This window comes from Bos grunniens, chromosome 3, assembly GCF_055505025.1.
Source record: "Bos grunniens cultivar Pamir isolate PY7600 chromosome 3, Bosgru_T2T1.0, whole genome shotgun sequence".
Lineage (NCBI taxonomy): Eukaryota > Metazoa > Chordata > Mammalia > Artiodactyla > Bovidae > Bos > Bos grunniens.
The window spans coordinates 99,648,807-99,667,317 of NC_141167.1; the positions used below are offsets into that span (position 1 = coordinate 99,648,807).

Here is an 18,511-nt window from a genome sequence, read left to right on the forward strand (position 1 = left end):
GCTGTCCCTGGTGAGCGGCAAGTCAGGGGCTGGGCTGGGCTATGACTCTCAGGTCAGTGGGTGGAAGAGATAGAGGCCACTTGGCCTGATGATGTAAAAGTCAGGCTGGGATGCTTCTAAATACCAGCTTATGTCCCTAGCCATGAGCCTACCACCCCAGGCAGATGGAGGTGGCCTTGGTCTCTTCTCTGTCCAATGTCACTGGATCTCTCCCAGGTCGCCTGACTCCCTGCCTGGTGTCCTTTCTTGTCTCAGGCCAGTCAGACTCTGTGTGCCAGAGCTGTGTTCAGAAAACAGCTCGGTGAGATGCTGAGGAGTCAGAACCAGGAAGTCCTCCATTATGATGGGATATTGAGAGAAGGAATGAAGGAAAAACTGAGCCAAGGTGCAGTAAGGATGTCAAATCCTTTGTCGGGCTTCCCTTCTGTGGTGTTTCTGAGGTGCATTTGAGCTTAGGAATCTCAGCCTTGGACAATGTTACTGCTGACAGTAATGAGAGGGGTCCTGTTACTTCAAACCTTCCATCTTATAGCTGAGGAAAGTGAGGCCCAGAAGGGGAATTGTCTGGTCCAAGATCACAAGCCCCTCAGTGCAGTAGAAACCAGGTCTCTTGGCCCCCCGAGCCCCAGTTCCTTTACCACATGCTTGAAAGGGAGATGAAGGGGCCAACAGAAACCTTCCTGCCCTGTGCCCAGGAGGAAAGGAGACCGCCCATGGGTGCTTCTCTGGGGCTTTCTCTCTGGGTCTCACCAGCTTCTTTCCTCCAGCACGAGGGGCCAGATTGCTCACAATGTACAGCAGGGACATGATACTCCACAAGAAACCAGGCAGGGAATATTTTTAAACCATCCAACATGCCTTAGGGGGGAAAAAAAATCAAAACACTCTTCTAGATGCTGTGGAAACATTTCAAAAGATTCCAAGCCTAGAGGAAGCATCGTAAAATAGAGATCGTTTGAGTTTTTAAAGGGCCAATTCCAGTCTTCACAAAAGTTCCTGGAAATGGCCTGGTGTCCTGCTTAGAAGATGCCCCTGGAGCATGGAGACTCTGTGAGAGGTAGACAGATGGCAGAGGCCCTCCACTTGCGTTTCTACAGCTCCTTCTAAATCGAGTACGTGATTTATCTACTGCTTCCTAAGCCATCCTTTTTAATATACCCAGAGCTGACCATCACAGGGGCTGGTGGTGAGAGAGGTAGGAGAGAAACCCACAGGTGCAGAGAAAGAGCTTTGTTGTGATCAGCCTGTAATTCAAGACTTTCTCTCTGGCTCTTTCCCATCAATTGGTAGTTTTAGCTCTTAAAATCCAAGTTTACTCTTACCTTCTTCTCCTCCTCCTTCTGTCTGGAATTCCCGTAGGCTTCTTGGTTCTCTGGCCGCCTGTCCTCCGCTGCCCACTCTTCCTCGCTCTCCAGCCTGTCAGTCGCTCCTCTCCCACCCTCTTTTTAATCGCTATCTGTCACCCTCCCTCCGCCCACTTCTTCCTACTCTTTCTCTCTCCTCCCACTTCCCCCTCGGGATCTCTCCCTCCCCTCTCCCTTTTGTGCTCCTAGGATCTTTGCTTGTTTAAAAAGTTTTCTCCCCTTGACCTGCTTGCAGCCTTTCCACAAGGCGTTCTCCCCAGAAGGAGACTGAGCCCTCCCCCTCCCCCCGGCCCTCCCCCTGTCATTGTTGCCACAGTCCTCGAGCTAGCCCTCTCTCCTTCAGGCTGGTTGTGCAATGGTGCTAGTCTTTGCCTGCCCACCCGCTGCTGAGCTGCTTTCCTGGGGCATCAATGGGAAAACCGGTACTACCCCAGAGATCCCTCTTCCCCATCCTTTTCCTGTTGTCAGAAAAATGGACTGCGCATTCACAGAGCAGGTTTTTCGGGGATGTCTACTATGCCCACATCAGTGAGCTGAACACAGAAAACATGCTCTCACATATCACAAACACCAGCACCCAGAATAGACACCAGGGGTCACCTGAAAGCTCCAAAGGGCAGGGAGAGGGCATCTCCACTGCCCAGGACCACTCTCTCCTTCTCTAATGCAAAGAGAATACTTTTATGTGTCAGGCACTGGGATGGGGTGAGATAGATATGGATATAGATATGGATATAGACATAATATTACAAGCTAGAATCAAAATTTTGGGGGAAAATATCAACAGCCTCAGATAGGCAGATGATACCTCTCTAAAGGCAGAAAGTGAAGAGGAACTAAAGAGCCTCTCGATGAGGTTGAAAGAGGAGAGTGAAAAAAACTGGCTTAAAACTCAACATTCAAAAATCTAAGATCATGGCATACAGTCCCATCACTTCATGGCAGATAGATGGCGAAACAATGGAAACAGTAACAGACTTTATTTTCTTGGGCTCCAAAATCACTGCAGATGGTGACTGCAGCCATGAAATTAAAAGATGCTTGCTTCTTGGAAGGAAAGATATAACAAACCCAGACAGTGTATTAAAAGGCAGAGACATCACTTTTCAGACAAAGGTCCATCTAATCAAAGCTATGGTTTTTCCAGTAGTCATATATGGAGGTGAGAGTTGGACTATAAAGAAACCTGAGTGCCAAAGAATAGATGCTTTTGAACTGGTGGTGTTGGAGAAGACTCTTGAGAGAGTCCCTTGGACTGCAAGGAGATCAAACCAGTCAATCCTAAAGGAAATCAATCCTGAATATTCATTGGAAGGACTGACGCTGAAGCTGAAGCTCCAATATTTTGGCCACTTGATACAAAGAGCTGACTCATTAGAGAAGACCCTGATGCTGGGTAAGATTGAAGGCAGGAGGAAAAGGGGGTAACAGAGAATGAGATGGTTGGATGACATCACTGACTCAATGGACATGAATCTGAGCAAACTCCAGGAGATAGTGAAAGACAGGGAAACCTGGGGCGCTGTAGTCCATGGGGTCGCAAAGAATCGGACAGGACTTAGCAACTGAATAACAATAGGGCCAGCCTATGCTAAGTGGGAGAAAAGATTGTTCCTTGTCCACAAGAGGCTGATATTCTAGTTGCAGAAAAGAGCTATTCAGATAAAGCAGTTAGTATAAAGGCAGTATCTATATGTATTTATCGTCAATGCATAATGATATAATGAAGTGTTAAATTGGGTGGGGAAAACACCATTTGGACAACATGTTCACTAGAGTGATGTCTGATAATGGTGAAGGGGGCAGGGAAAGGCATATTTACTGAAGGCCTTATAAGTACCAGGCATTCTCACCTCACAACACTGCAGGGTAGATGCTCTGTTATTATTTCCATTTTATAGAAAAGAAAATTCAGACTCAGAGAAGTTTAGTGACTTGCCCAAGATTATTCAGTTAATAGGTGGAGGAAATGTCTGCCTGATGCTAAAGGCCAGGCACTTTCTCCCCATGGCTGTAGAGGAAATTCTCATGAAGCCTGTTTACCTGGTCAGAGAAGCAGGGCACAGGGCCCTCCAGCTGGAAGCAAACAGACCTGCAGATGCCACAAGAAGGATGGGCTCCAGCCCTTGCAGGAGAGGTTGTCTTTGACTATGACTGTGAGTCCAGCGGGTCCAGCACCATCTGAGGTTTCCAGGAAGAGACCAATCATCTTCTCTATGAGTCTTTTAAGGTGGCATTTTGAAAATTGCTTCTTTTTTGCTTCTCCTGATGGGCAAGAGGGCAAATGAATAGACCTTTCAATGTCTCCTCTACTCAATGTGTCTCTGACTCCATCAGTTTCCTTCCCAAGACGCTGAGGTCCAGATGTTTAAACAGCCACTCTCCTTAGAGCCTATAAGGGTAACACATGCAAATAAGTTCTGTCAGCATCTCCTTTCAAGAGTGATGAGTCCCTCTTGCCTTATTGGAGGGTGTTAATGGGTCACTGGAGCCCTGGTTTGTGGGCTGAGGTCACACACTTTTCTGCCAGTGGAGATTCAGACACCATAGTCGTAAGCTGTCCCCTTAAAGACATACTTTCCAGTGGTTAAAATGAGCAAGAACATCCTGTTCCAAGAAGCAGAAAGCAAAAGAAACACAGACTTCCTTGCCCCTGGTACTCTGGTCTATGAATCTACTCTCAACACATCTCAAGTTTTAGTCCCCAAGAAAAGGCCTGAGTCACAACCAAGCTTTTTCTTGGGCTTAAGGCAGGTGATTTTTTTTTTTTTTCTGATTCCAAAATTAAGAACTCTGTGGTGGGCTTGTACCTGCAGCCTCCACGGAAATGAGAAGAGGAGGAGGAGGAATCCAGGATCAGCCAAGCCTGATGCTCTCCCACTGAAGCCAGGGCATGAAGACAACAGCTGGATGCAGCATCACTGGGCTTCTGTGAGTCCCAGGTCCACGCATTGCATCCACAAAGATTGGGACCTTCTTCTGGGAAACGTTAGAATGGGCTTTGTCCTCTAGATCTGAATGGAAGTCCTTGAAAGCAAGAAGGCTGGGAATTTTATTTTGGTTGAATCATCAGCAGTGTCTAGAGTGTGCAGTGCATATCCGGAGCACACCTCTCTCTTATAATAAATTATGCATTCTTGGTCTATCCACACCTACCCACCTCACAAGGACTAAAAAGGGCTTGCTTCTCCTTTATTCTGAAAGATGTTTTCAGTCAAGTCCATGGTATCTAGGTGATCTATTGGCAAGCATCTTAAAATACAAGGTCAAGAAACTTTCCGTCAAATATGCCATTAATGCAAGTGCCTGCAGACACATCACTCAAAGGAGAGTCATTTCCTTGCATGTGAAATAGCTATAACACCCCAGGCCTGTCTTAATAATCCAGCCAATAATAATAAAAAGCAAACTCATGAGCAAAAGTGTTATATCTCCTCCCAAATTAGTGTTCTCCTGGAGTCAAGTTATTATGCAAGATTAGAGGCATTTAGATGGAGAGGGCAATGGCAACCCACTCCAGTACTCATGCCTAGAAAATCCCATGGGTGGAGGAGCCTGGTAGGCTGCAGTCCATGGGGTTGCTAGGAGTCAGACATGATTGAATGACCTCACTTTCACTTTTCACTTTCATGTATTGGAGAAGGAAATGGCAACCCACTCCAGTGTTCTTGCTTGGAGAATCCCAGGGACGGGGGAGCCTGGTGGGCTGCTGTCTATGGGGTTGCACAGAGTCGGACACGACTGAAGCGACTTAGCAGCAGCAGAGGCATTTAGAAGACTAAGACTCTTCCCTGTTTTCTGTTTTAATTTTCTTTCTCTCCCACCCCCCGGCCCCCCATCCCCAAAGGTTAATCTCATGTTCAGATAGCTTAATATTCAAGGTAGAAAACACAGGACTCAGAGCAAATAAACTTGTGGTTAGAGTGCTTGGGTCCAGATCTTGACTCCATTCAGCAGCCGTGGGTCCTCTTTTGCCATGTGGGGACCCATTTGGAACATCAGAGTTGGTATGAAGAGTAAGTTGAAGACATTTGAGATTCACTAGGCAGAAAGACGGAGAAGGCAGTGGCACCCCATTCCAGTACTCTTGCCTGGAGAATCCCATGGATGGAGGAGTCAGGTAGGCTGCGGTCCATGGGGTCACTAAGAGTCGGACAAGACTGAGCGACTTCACTTTCCCTTTTCACTTTCATGCCTTGGAGAAGGAAATGGCAACCCACTCCAGTGTTCTTGCCTGGAGAATCCCAGGGACTGGGGAGCCTGGTGGGCTGCTGTCTATGGGGTCGCACAGAGTCGGACACGACTGAAGTGACTTAGCAGCAGCAGCAGGCAGAAAGAAGGCTTCTCGGAGTTTCCCTTATCTGACTAGAAGCAGCAGCTTCTGGGAAATGAGACTACTATAAATCCCCTCTCCAGGGAAATTTCATGGCCATGGAGAAGACAGAACGATCACTCTACTTGCATAAACAAACATTATCACAACTTTCTTGTCTCCCATTTGTTCTCCTAAATACCTGTTTGTCTTTTCTAAGGAAACCTATTTATTCCTCCCATAGAAGTCTTTTCTACCCTCCTCCCCGCCACCACCCCACCCCATCTCCTCTCTAAATTAAATATATAAGCCTCTAACTTTAACCATTTAGTGAGCTAACTACTTTTGTTAGCTCCCCTATGCATTTGGGGAAAAAAATCTCTTTTTGTGCTATTAATCTCTTTCATGAGTTCAATTCATGGTCCACTCTACCCACCCGGACTCCCCCAGCCCAAGTACTGAACCAAAAGGACAGAGGACAATTTTTTTCTCCCTGACAGCCACATCTGGTCCACTTTTAAAATAAAGACAATGATAGTACCTATCAAACCTGTAGATTATTTATGAAGATTGAATGAGATGTATATCATGTTTGGCTTATAGTGAGTGTTAAATAAATATTCTCTCTCATGTGTAAAATACATAGAGATCTGTTCTGAAGATCAAAATTAAATTATAGATGGGAGAATACTATGGAAAGAGAAAAAAATTAACAATGGAACATGGTGTTATCACCATTATAGTAGCTATAACTATTATGGCCACCATTATTGCCTCCTGTAAGCAAGGCCACCAGATACGGCCACGCAGATATGCATTGCACACATCCAAAGTTACCATTCACTTAAAACTGTCCCTTTGTACTCGGGAACACATGACGTGTACTTTTCCAGCAGACCTGTACTTGCCTCACGGCATCCTCCTCCCAGAGTCTGAGGAACATCACTGTTCTGTAGAGTCATTTATTCACTTATCTTTAATTCAGTGAAGGTATATTGAGGACCTACTATGTGTGAGGACAGGGCATACAAAGATATATGAGAGATAAATTCTGCCCTGATGCTCCCCATGACTGGAGAGAGCCCTGTGTACCAGTAAGCTGAATGCAGTGTAATTAGTGCTAAAGTGGACATATGTAGGACAACTGGGCTTCCCTGGTGGCTCAGATGGTAAAGAATCTTCACCCAGTGTGAGAGACCTGGGTTCAATCCCTGGGTCAGGAAGATCCCCTGGAGATGGGAATGTCAACCCACCCCAATATTCTTGCCTGGAGAATCCCATGGACAGAGGGGATGGGCAAACTACTGAGTCTCAACGTCCTGGTCTATAAAATGGTCATAATAACACCATCTTCACAAGTTTATTCTTTGAACATCAATACACCTTTGTTACTCTTGCAAGCTCTGGGATGGAGGTGAGATCTCAGAAGAGAGTCAGAGGCACCAAGGTGCCTTCCCTCCCCAGACAGATCTTACATCCCCAGAATTGCCTGCCCACCCTTCTTTCTGGAGCCTCTGGGACTTTTCACCCAAAGGAGATCTTGCTACTGAGCAAGGAGCATTGTGCAAGCGACCTGGTGAGCTCAGCCCTTCCTGGGCTGTAGCGACTTCATTTGTAAAGTAGAAATTCTGAGCCTATCAGAAAGGAAGTCAAATTGTTTTCGGAAAAACAATAGCAAAGTAACTACAAGTCATTAGCTTCCTCCCTGGGGCCAGAAATCAAGCTGTCTGGGAAGCTGAAAGGATTGGTATAGAGCTGTTTACCTAAAGACCTCTGAACAGGACCCATAAATTAATTCCTGGGCATGACTTTCTGGAACGAGAGGAGGTGAGTCATGGAAGTGGGAGAACGCCTGAAAGTGGAGATTTTTTATTGTTCAGGGCACGGCTGAATCCCTGATGCTGGCTTGCCTTTTCTGGTCCTCTGGGTGTGGGTTTCATTTGGATACGCATGTGTCAGTGGGCATCTGCCCTCTGACATGGCTCTTAGTAAGTTTCTTCCAAGAGCAGAAAGCCAAAAAGAAAGCCCTGTTCCTGCCCTCCCCCTGGAGGCCTCTGGGGAGCCAATGGCTTCTCAGTCAGGATGCTCTAGAAATTCCTCCCTGGACAGGAGTATCCTCAGTAGCAGGAATGGACCAGAGTTAGGATCCAGGATCATGACTTCTTAGAGAGTGTCCCACAGGTATCAAGGACTCACTGGAGCTGGGAGAGAACTTAAAGAGTGACTGAACCAGATTCGCATACTGAGGCCCCCAGTGGGGAAGCGGCTTGTCCAAGGTCAGCAGCAGAAGCCAGCCATTTAGAGTTTAGCCAGAGGGTTTTAATTGAATATTACACTCATGGACCTCTAGAAGACTTATGGTGGGCTTCATGGGGCTGAGAAACTCCTATATTCATACACAAAGCTTTAGGGGAAGAGGGACCATGTTCTTGATCTGATTCACAAAACACCCTTGCCTCAGAAAAGGGCAAAGATCATTGCTCTAGGTCTATAAGGTCAAGAAAGGTTATTTGCCACTAACCTTCAAAGTAATTGAAATGACTGACAAATCTAACAGAGGTCAACATGTTCTCCCTTTCCTCTGACCTAGAAGTATGTTAGCAAACAGGACGAAATCTGTCCCATTGACATGAGGTGAGTTTCTCTGCTAAAGGTCTAGAAAGGCCCTATGAGATCAGCTTGACCACTGCTTCCTTTTTATAACTTCAAACTTGCACAGCTAGCCAAGACCAGCATCCAACTTTCATCACACCTCATCTAGCACTCTTTCCACTGCCTCCTAAGGTTTCCAAGTGTTTATTAAGCACCTTCTGGATGGTCATGAAACTGTCCCAAATGCTAGAGGAGCTTCAGGATTACAAAGTCCAACTCTTACCTCAATGAATTTGTAAATGTGTTGGGAAAATGAATAAAAGAATTATATGTTCCTTAAGCTTCTCTAAACAATTAAGGAAAAGTACGTAAGTATACTAGTCAGGGTTCTGCAGAGAAACAGAACCGATAGGATATATAGAGATAGAAGGACATATAAGGAAAGATCTATTATAAGAATTGGCTCATAAAATTATGAAGGCTAAGATATGCTGCAACGTGCTATCTGCAAGCAGGGCAACCAGGAAGGCCAGTGGTATAGTTCAGTCTGAGTCCAGAGGCCTGAGATGCAAGGGAGCTGATGCTGTGACTCTCATAGTAAAGCTGAAGTTGGGGTAGGGAGTGGGGATAGTGTACTAGCATAAGTCCCAGAAGCTGAAGGCCCAAGACCCAATGTCCAAAGGCAGAAGAAGATGGACATCCCAGCTCAAGAAGAAAATTCAGCCTTCCTCTGCCTTTTTGTTCTATTCAGGCTTTCAGCAGACTGGATAGTGCCAGCCCAGAATCAACTGTTAATCTCTTCTGGAAACATGCTCCTAGACATATCCAGAAATAATGTTTTACCAGTGATCTGGGCATCCTAGCCCAGTCAAGCTGGTGCATGAAATTAATTATCATGGCAAAAATTAGAGAAATTCTGGGGAAGACAGACAACTGCTTGATCCCTAGACAGCTCTAGCCAGCTTGACCCATGAGAAGTAATATTCATTGAAAAATTAGTTGTTGGTGCTGATCTCTAAGATCCCTTTCAGTCTTGAAAACCCTTTGACTGTGTGCTGGACTCTAAAAAATGAAGCATAAGCCAGATGATTTGTTTATAAGTTTGTAATCTTTAACAAACTAATAGAGATTGTTGAAATAATTAGTGATTTAAGGGAAAAGGGACAAAAATGGCTCCAAACTGAAAATGGTTGCATCTTAAAAGTTCCAATGTGAATTGATGGTATGGAATTTGGAGCATATTTTCCCACAGAAATAATGTTGTAAAGGGTAGTTAGCTTCCCAAACTAGGCCCAAAATGTTTATTTAAGGACTAATGTTTAACTACAGAGCTGAGAATACCTAGTTAAGATGGTCTCTGGATGGGAAATAATGATGCCAAACTCTGACTGGAGACACCAGGAGTACATCTCACACTTTAGAATTTCAGACTCAAGAATCTCTACCCTATACCTACATCAAGGATACACTCCTCCTACCTCCCTCTCTTCATCAGTCAGTTCAGTTCAGTCGCTCAGTCGTGTCCGACTCTTTGCGACCCCATGAATCGCAGCACGCCAGGCCTCCCTGTCCGTCACCAACTCCCAGAGTTCACTCAAACTCACGTCCATCGAGTCAGTGATGCCATCCAGCCATCTCATCTTCTGTCGTCCCCTTCTCCTCCTGCCCCCAATCCCTCCCAGCATCAGAGTCTTTTCCAATGAGTTAACTCTTCTCATGAGGTGGCCAAAGTACTGGAGTTTCAGCTTCAGCATCATTCCTTCCAAGGAACACCCAGGGCTGATCTCCTTTAGAATGGACTGGTTGGATCTCCTTGCAGTCCAAAGGACTCTCAAGAGTCTTCTCCAACACCACAGTTCAAAAGCGCTCAGCTTTCTTCACAGTCCAACTCTCACATCCATACATGACCACTGGAAAAATCATAGCCTTGACTAGACAGACCTTTGTTTACAGGAAAGGGTAATAGCATTTTATTGATCACCTAACTTTCTTAAGGCAAGGACCGACCTCCTCCTCCTTTCATAAACCAATCCCTGAGCTCAGCTACAAACAGAAAGCTTTATTTTTTCAAACCTTTATAGTATTTTCCTAATTATGAAAAGTAATAGTGTATTGGGCTTCCCAAGTAGCTCAGTAGTAAAGAACCCACCTGCCAATGAAGAAGATGTGGGTTCGATCACTAGTTTGGGAAGACCCCCTGGAGAAGGAAATGGTAACCCACTCCGGTACTCTTGCCTGGAAAATCCCATGGAGAGAGGAGCCTGGAGGGTTGCAAAAGAGTTGGACACGACTTAGCAACTGAACAACAACAACAATAGTGTATTATTGTAAAAATTTAATGATACAGAAAAAGTATCAACAGGACTTAAAATCACCTGTAACCACTGTTAAAATATTGGTATCTCTTTTTTAGCCACCATATTCTTATCCTTATAATTTTTTTTTTTTTTTACAAAATTAGAATTGTATTACAAACACTGCTTTCTAGTCTGTTTTTTTATACTTAACAGTATGTCAGGGACATTTTCTATGTCACTAGTATACATCTTCTTCACCTTTTTAATGATTATCTAGAGTGTAGTGAATGGAAATGACACCCAAAGGTAATTTAATGTGTTTGTGCCTTTCTCTCTGTGAGGATGTTAGCACTGCACTAGAATTCCCAAAGCTGAGCATCTGTGCAGGACCTTCCAGACTGATTCCAGCAGATATGTCCCCTTCAACTATTGCTAAGTCCTTAGGTTGCATAATTTCTTACTCTGTAGATTTAACAATGTTCCTTTAATGATATTATTGGGCATTTCAACCTTTTTGTTAATATAAATATCACCATGTTGAAGGTAAGTGGCGCCCTTTTAATTTCTAAGACAAGGTAATCTGGTGCCGCTGACACATTCCGCTGTCTGCCCCAAATAAATTACTCCATGTGATTCCTAGCCCTCATTTCAAAGCCTCACAAACAACTCGTGGGAAAAAGCAGAATTTCTGAACAAAACAATTCAAAACAAAACAAAAATTACTAGCCTCCCCTATTCAACAACCCCTTCCCCACCACATACATAACACACAAAAGGAAGTGTCTGAGTGAGTGGTGAAACACTGGGGAAGATAAGGGTGACCTTGACCGATCCTGAGAAAATCCTTCAAAAGTCTTGAGAGATTACTTCTGTGGGTAAACAGAAGTAGATGTTTAAATCCTGAACAGTGAAAACAAACAGCTCTTGCCACTGCCATCAGGTCCGCTGCCCTCAAAACCACCAGCCCTACCCATGTTTCTGTGAGCTCCCACACAGCCTAGGGATTGAGGTATCAGCTCTGCCTGTGACGGTGAAGACACGGGAAAAGGCAAGGGCTGATGGGACCGCGAGAGGCTGGGGAGAAACGCGCTAATCATGGACTCGAGAGACCTGAGTTCGGGTCCTAACTGACACTTAGAGAGCAGAGTGGCCTTGAGAAGTCACTCATTCTCTTTGGCCCTCACTTTTCCATCTTGGTTAAAGGAAGGAATTGGGTTGAATTGCGTTCACCATTCCTTCCAGCTCTAAAATTCACCATCACTATGATTCTAAGTGATTGGTTCTCTCCAAACCAAGCCAAAGCTTGGAAGAAGTTGAAGTTTGTCTTGGATGCCCAACTGTTCTGCTTTTGGAGGTGTTCCCCTCCCAGCAGTCTGGGAGCCCAAAATATGTTCTTAGACCTGTTTTATTCCAGATAGTGGCACTGTGTTGAGAATTCCAGATAAGGACAATAGAAATGAGCATATGCTTGGAAGTGTACTCTAATTAGGATGCTTTCAGCTGTTAGTTACAGAAAATCCAGGTACAGTCAACCTCGTACACCACTACACTGTGGGAAAGCATAGGAAGCGTTAATGCTAATGGATGGCTCTATCACTGATCCATTTATTTATTCATTCGTTCCATCATCCATTTGTCTAGTTTTTAAAATGCACAAAGTTTGGTACTGTGCTGAGAACTAGATATTTGAATGACTCAAACATAGCATGTAGACCAGAACTTAGTGGTATAATAAAGCTCCAGGTGCTCCCAGACTCTTCTGAGAATCAACTGGGTGATGTTACCAGAAGGGAGACCCACAGGCATGGAGAACTAGTTGGAGGAGAAATGCTATCTTGGTTTAGATTGCTGAGTCTACAAGGACATTTTGATACCCAAGGAGTCCATCTGGATTGAGGGGGCTGGGCAAAGCATGCTGGAAGGAGCTGGAAAGGACCACAGAAGGGATCCAGTTGGAGCTCTGGTCTAGAAGAACATAGAATAGAAATCAGGAACCATGCATGTCAGCATCTATTCACCTCCACACAAGGGTGCAAACAGAGCGTCTCACTCACTTCCAGGTCTGGCTCATTGACTTATTGATGGGCCTGCAAGAGGCCACATCATGATGGTTGAAGCACAGGTTGAAAAGGATGGAACCTTGACAGGCGACTTCAAACAGCTACTGATAATGATACTAACTAACACTAAAAGTGCCAGACAGTGACCTAAACCTTTAATATACAGCTCATTTAATCTTCATAGTAACTGTGGTGTTATATTCCCATTTTACAGAGGAGGAAAGCAAGGACAGAGACTTTGTTCAAGGTCATCCAACATTTCTGTGGTTGAGCTAGGATTTGAATCCAGGCAATCTGATCTCAGTGTCTGTTCACTCACCATAAAATAAATTACATGACAAAATAAATCACAAGCTAAATAAATGTGAGAAGGGCTGCAGCAGAGCTAAGATCAGAAGACTGTAGAAACCGAAAAAGGAGCAAGTAGTAAAAGTGCCAGGGAAGCTCCCCAAAGGAGGTGACGTGATGATGTCTTGAAGAGTGAGCAGAAGTTCTCCAGACAGAGGAACGGGAGCAGTCCACCCCAGGCAACATGAGCCAAGACCTGAGGTGAGAAAGAAAACTGGCATTTTTGAAGACCAAAAAATAATTCTACAACAGCTGGACTGAAAGGTTCATGGGAGCTTGGCTTGCAGAGCCAAAGTGTGGGGCCAGATTGTTAAGAGCTTTGCAAACCACATCAGTTTGTTCTGCAACAGCAGGGAGCCAAGGAAGGAGATGAGTCAGGACTCCTTCAGTTTTCAGGGATCTGCAGGATGATTGCCTAGTTACCTTATCCCACCTTTCACACCCAGTGTAAAATCACTTCTGCTTTGGCCACCAGGTAGAGCTCAGGGCTGGGTGACTTCAGTCCTACTGCCAGGCCAGGGTTGGAAGGTGAGGGATGACAGAGCCAGGCAAGACACCCCATCTACTTTCCACCATAGAAAACCGTTTGTCCTGGGAGCCCTGAATCCAAGAAAATCCAAGTAGGGGCCAGCACTTATTTTCCTTAAAATCTCTGTACAGATCTCAAAGAACACAGTCCCTCGGTTGGAAGGCTCCCTTCTTAAGCGGAAGGATGAAGAGACAATGGAACATGACTTTCCCCTTAACATGAATAATACCAATCCACCGGTCTATTCCTGTTCTTATTCTCTCCCGGACACACCTGCAGACTGACCGAACATAATGGGTCTGTCAGATCACAAGCTGTTGTCTCTACATTCAAAGGTCTGTAGGTACAAGAGCTCTCAGGCCACCTGTTTCTTGTGTCTCTGCTGACCGTTGGGAAAAAGGCTACAGGAGGTCCTGCAGCCTCAGGGGCAGAGTGATGCCATCACAGGGATAGCAATCCAACAGTAGCCCCAAAGCCTTCCAAACAAGGCATGTCACAAAGAAGTTGAAACTCAACTCAAATGTAAGCTCTGTCACCAGGTGGCTGTATGACTTGGGCAAGTCCCTTAACCTCACCAAGCCCCAATGTCTACATGGCGAAAAAAAAAAAGTTGCGGGTGGGGGTGGGGTATGTTTTTGTGTGTGTGTGAAAAAGCTATTCTGGCTCTGACAAATTCGTCGCAATACTGTACCAAACTAATGTGTTCCAAATTGCGAAGTGCCACGCAACTGATGTTATTATCAATCAGACTCTTGCTCTCCACGCTGTGGGGAAAGCTCTTCCTAAAAGAGAAAACCATGCAGGCTTGTTGGTGGCATGTCAACAACCAGAAACAGCCTAGTACAGGGCTGTGTCCATGATTCTAGAGCCAAGCAGGCAGAGCAGGCAAAATGCAAGAAGTATATCTGCTTCTGCACAAACCAGGGTGGACCCCGGCCGGGAGAGGAGAGTTTTCCCAACAGCTATTGTGCCCAGGGCCTTCGTGCATTCTCCTCCTCCTGACCCCAGTCTCCACTCTCAGCCCAGGTGATGGAGTCTGGCTCAGAGGCGCTGGGGTCCAGAAGTTGTGGCACAGGTCCTTCCCGAGGATGTGGGCAAATTTTAACATAAAGCCTTATAAGATGTTTGTGCTTTATTTTTGATAAAGTAATGAGGCAGGCCAGTTAAAGACTGGCTGTTTCCAGTTTGGTCAGTCTGGCCCACAAACAATAGCTTACAGAGGAAGCAGGGCTGAGCCTGGGGGAAAGAATGAAAGGAGGAGAGCATCATTATTTGAAAGGTTGACATGAAGAGGAGGATTTAGCTCATTCTGGGCAGCTATAGAGGTTGCAGCTAGAACCTGAGGAGGGAAGGAGGGGGAGGAAGGGGGCCAACAACTCACTCTTACTAGGCATCTAAGTGTTTCCGACACATAATCTTCACAACTATACCATGAAGGGGTTACTGTTAAATATTACCAACCTCTGTTTTAAAGATGAGGAAACTTAGGCATAGAGGTTAAGCAGCCTGACCAAGCTACACAGCAAGCAAATGACTGAGCCAGGCTCCAAACATTCTGGCCCCAGGGTCCTAGAAAGGTTTTCTCTCACGGTGGCTCAGACAATAAAGAATCTGCCTACAGTGCAGGAGACCCAGGCTCAATCCCTGGGTTGGGAAGATCCCCTGGAGGAGGGCATGGCAACCCGCTTCAGTATTCTTGCCTGGAGAATCCCATAGACAGAGGAGCCTGGTGGTCCATGGGGTTGCAAAGAGTCAGACATGACTGAGCACCTAACACACTTTTTTTTGCTATGAGGAAGTACTTTTAGAGTTTACCAATTTAAAGAGAGAGGTGTTTTATGGAAGGATTTAAGCCAAGGCTAAAGGGCCATTTTCAAGGGATGCTGGTTCAGTAAAGTTTCTTGTCAAGAAGTATCAGAAACTAACACTTCCTACTTTTAGCCAGAGGAGAAGAAAAAGGAGAAGGAGAGGAAAGAGGAAGAGGAAGAACAAAATGAGGTGGGGGCGGGGCACATTTGTTGACAGAGTGTTGGGAGAGGAATGTAGAATAAAAGAATATTCTGCAGCTCCAGATTCAAGAAGGACCAGACAAGGACTGCCCTAGGATCCAGGGAGCAGGAGCTGATTAACCGCTTCTTTGGGGGCACAATTATCTGAGTAAATCAGCTTTAATGCTTTCTGTCTTTTTCTCATTCTGCTCAAGATTCAAATTCTAGGGAAAGAGCGCTCGTTCAGCCAAGCTTTAGAAAAGATTAATGATATAAATCACTAATGTTTATGGTGTGTTGATTTTCCACTTGGCACTGCTCTAAGCACTATATTTACGCATATTTTCTTCTCACAGTAACCCTATGAGGCAGGTACTATTCTAATGAAGAAACTTTGCCACAGGGTTTGAATTAGCCATCCCAGTTTGCACAGATGGTCTGGTGGCAGAGCAGGGTTTCATGCTGAGGCAGTGTAGCACCCCTTTGCTATACTTCCTCAAATATCAACAGGGAAGGGCAGGGCCCCCAAAGCAGAATTTTGGTGTGATGACGAAGAGGGATGGATGCTAAGAGATAAAATCTACAGATGCTTCCTCATGGCACAGCCCTGACAGAGGGAAAAGAGAAGACTCCTGAGGTGACTTCAGGCCCAAGAATTCCACATTCAAGTTTCCATCCTTACCCTCTGGCCATTGCAAGTAGAAGATGAAAAAGTCAAGAAGCAAAAAAGAAAAAGAAAAAAATCAAATAACCAAAGGAATGGATAAAATACAGATATAAGAAAATAATTTCTGAATGAGAAATTTTTCAAATGACAAAATTCTAAGAAAATAAAAGGCATGCCTATAAAGGATAACTTGAAAGGTAAGAAAGAAAAGATTCAAAATACTGAAGAACTTTGAGAAACTGAAATTAATTGAAGAAAAGCAGAGAGGCCAATTTCTCACAAACATTAAAGACTTAATGTGAAGCTCTAAGTATCACAAGAGGCTGGACCCCATTGTGGTTCAGGGTGAGAGTTTGAAGTCAGGCTGCAGGAATTAAATCCTGACTCCAGCAGGACTGTGTCACCTGGAAAAGTTGTGTCAACACCAAGTTGTGTCACCTTGGAAAAGTTACATGGTCTCTCTGAGTCTCAGTGTCCTTATCTGTAAAATTCTAATAATGCCTATGTCAGAGGAATGTTGAGAGGATTAAACGATGAGTCAAGAATGTGTTAAGCACAGTGCCTGGCACAGAGCAGGTGCCTCCTAAATATTAGCTACTTGACCACTATATGTTAGCTCCCATGAGTCTAACGTGGTCTTGGGACAGGGACACGTGGACACCTGTGGTTGGGTACCTAGAACCAGCCCCTCCTGGGGAATCATAAGTAGAGACCCTGGAACGGCAGGAATCTGTTATCTTGCATGGGATGAAGGAGGGGCCCTCAACAGGTGGATGATCAGTGTGAGGAAAAACATCCCAGGAGTCTGAAAGCATGCATGATGGAACACCAGAAATGAAGCTCTGAGACAACATTCCACCTAGGCTAGAACTTCAAGAACTCCTCTTTGTATAGCTCTCAGAAAACCCCTTTTGAAGTTTCCAAGGAGCAGGGAACAGAACTCTGGGTTGGCAATCAAGAGCCCTGGCTTCTGACCTCTGTTAATGTCAACAAGGCTCTGGGGCCCTGGTTAAACTCATTTATACTTTGAGGGTCTCAACTTCCTTGTCTGAAAAGGTGGGGATAACAGAATCCACCTCAAACCCCTGGGGTAAAGATTAAATGAAGTGATGCCTATAAAGCACTGGGAACGTGGTAGGCACTGAATAAATGTTTCCTCCCTCCCATCCATTGTTAGAATAAAATAATACATCAAACAGACAGTCCATGGGAGCCAGAAGAGTATGGTAAGTGGATGCTTTTTTGAATTCAATTCCCAGCACATCACTGTGTTCTAGTGAATCTGGATCTTTGGCTAGTCTCACAGTCTGGAATGGCCTTTTCACCTCACCCCATACTACCTTGTCTAGCAAAAGTCTTTTATCCTTCAAGGCCAAGCTCAAACATCACCACCTCAAGCATTTGTGTCTGGAAATTCCCTCAGCACGTGACTTGTTCTCCAGTTGTGTGCTTATTTCTCTGTGCTTTGTGTTGTAATTAGTTCTTGAAGGCAGAGAGAGTGTCTTATTCACCTTGGTGACACTTACAGCCTAGGCTACATCACACCTTTCTTCTCTTTAACACTTTACTTTCCTGGGGATCTGGGGGCCTCCTGTTCCCTGGATTCTTATCTCCATCTGGAACAACACCTAGGGCCTTCACCCCCTCAGTCCTCCCCAAGAGGGGAGGAGGGGATGATCTCATTGGGAAATTTGGGAACAAAGATTGAGCACTCAAGGCTGATTTACCCATTCAGCACAGTGGTGAGGGTCCACAATACTTTTAGGGGCCCACCCTAAATCTGAAAAATGGTTTAATTTTTTTTATTAAGAAAAAAGACAAATGTTTAGTTAGGTCAAAGAAAGCATTTAAAATATGATGTTAATATCTTCATCTTTATGCCAATGCATATATAACTCGGAAATTTCCCAGGTGGCTCAGTGGTAAAGAATCTGCCTGCAATGCAGGATCCACAGGACACATGGGTTCAAATCCTGGATGTGGAAGATCTCCTGGAGTAGGAAATGGCAACCCACTCCAGTATTCTTGCCTGGAGAATCCTATGGGTAGAGGAGCCTGGCAGGCTATAGTCCATAGGGTCACAAAGAATTGACTGAACGTGCATGCATATATAATTTTTAATATTTTGTATGGGGAAAAGGGTCCCCAAAGGCCAATGTGCCTTTACCCACATGAGTCATCATGCAGCTCTCTGGACATGGGTAGCTCAGCCCCTTCCTGCCTTCCTCTGGGAATGCTGCCTTGCCTGTGGACAGGAAGCAAATATTTAGCCTGCTCCTCCTGTATCACCGTTTGACAGGGGCAGAGCAGCAGCCAGCACTGGTGGGTGACTGGGAAGTAAAGCCCACTGTTAC

General features: G+C 45.1%; 1 protein-coding gene across 3 annotated transcripts in view; it reads right to left on the reverse strand.

The window, feature by feature from the left end:
* Nucleotides 1-18,511, reverse strand: part of GJA5 (gap junction protein alpha 5) — a 114,730-nt gene that overhangs the window by 16,106 nt on the left and 80,113 nt on the right. For 2 of the 3 annotated variants that reach the window (XM_086392237.1, XM_086392238.1), the window contains exon 1: nt 1,323-1,418. The gene's annotated coding sequence lies outside the window, so the exon portion shown is untranslated. Of the gene's footprint in view, nt 1-1,322; nt 1,419-3,407; nt 3,757-18,511 lie in introns of those variants that run through there. The other variant, XM_086392239.1, reaches the window with a different exon arrangement.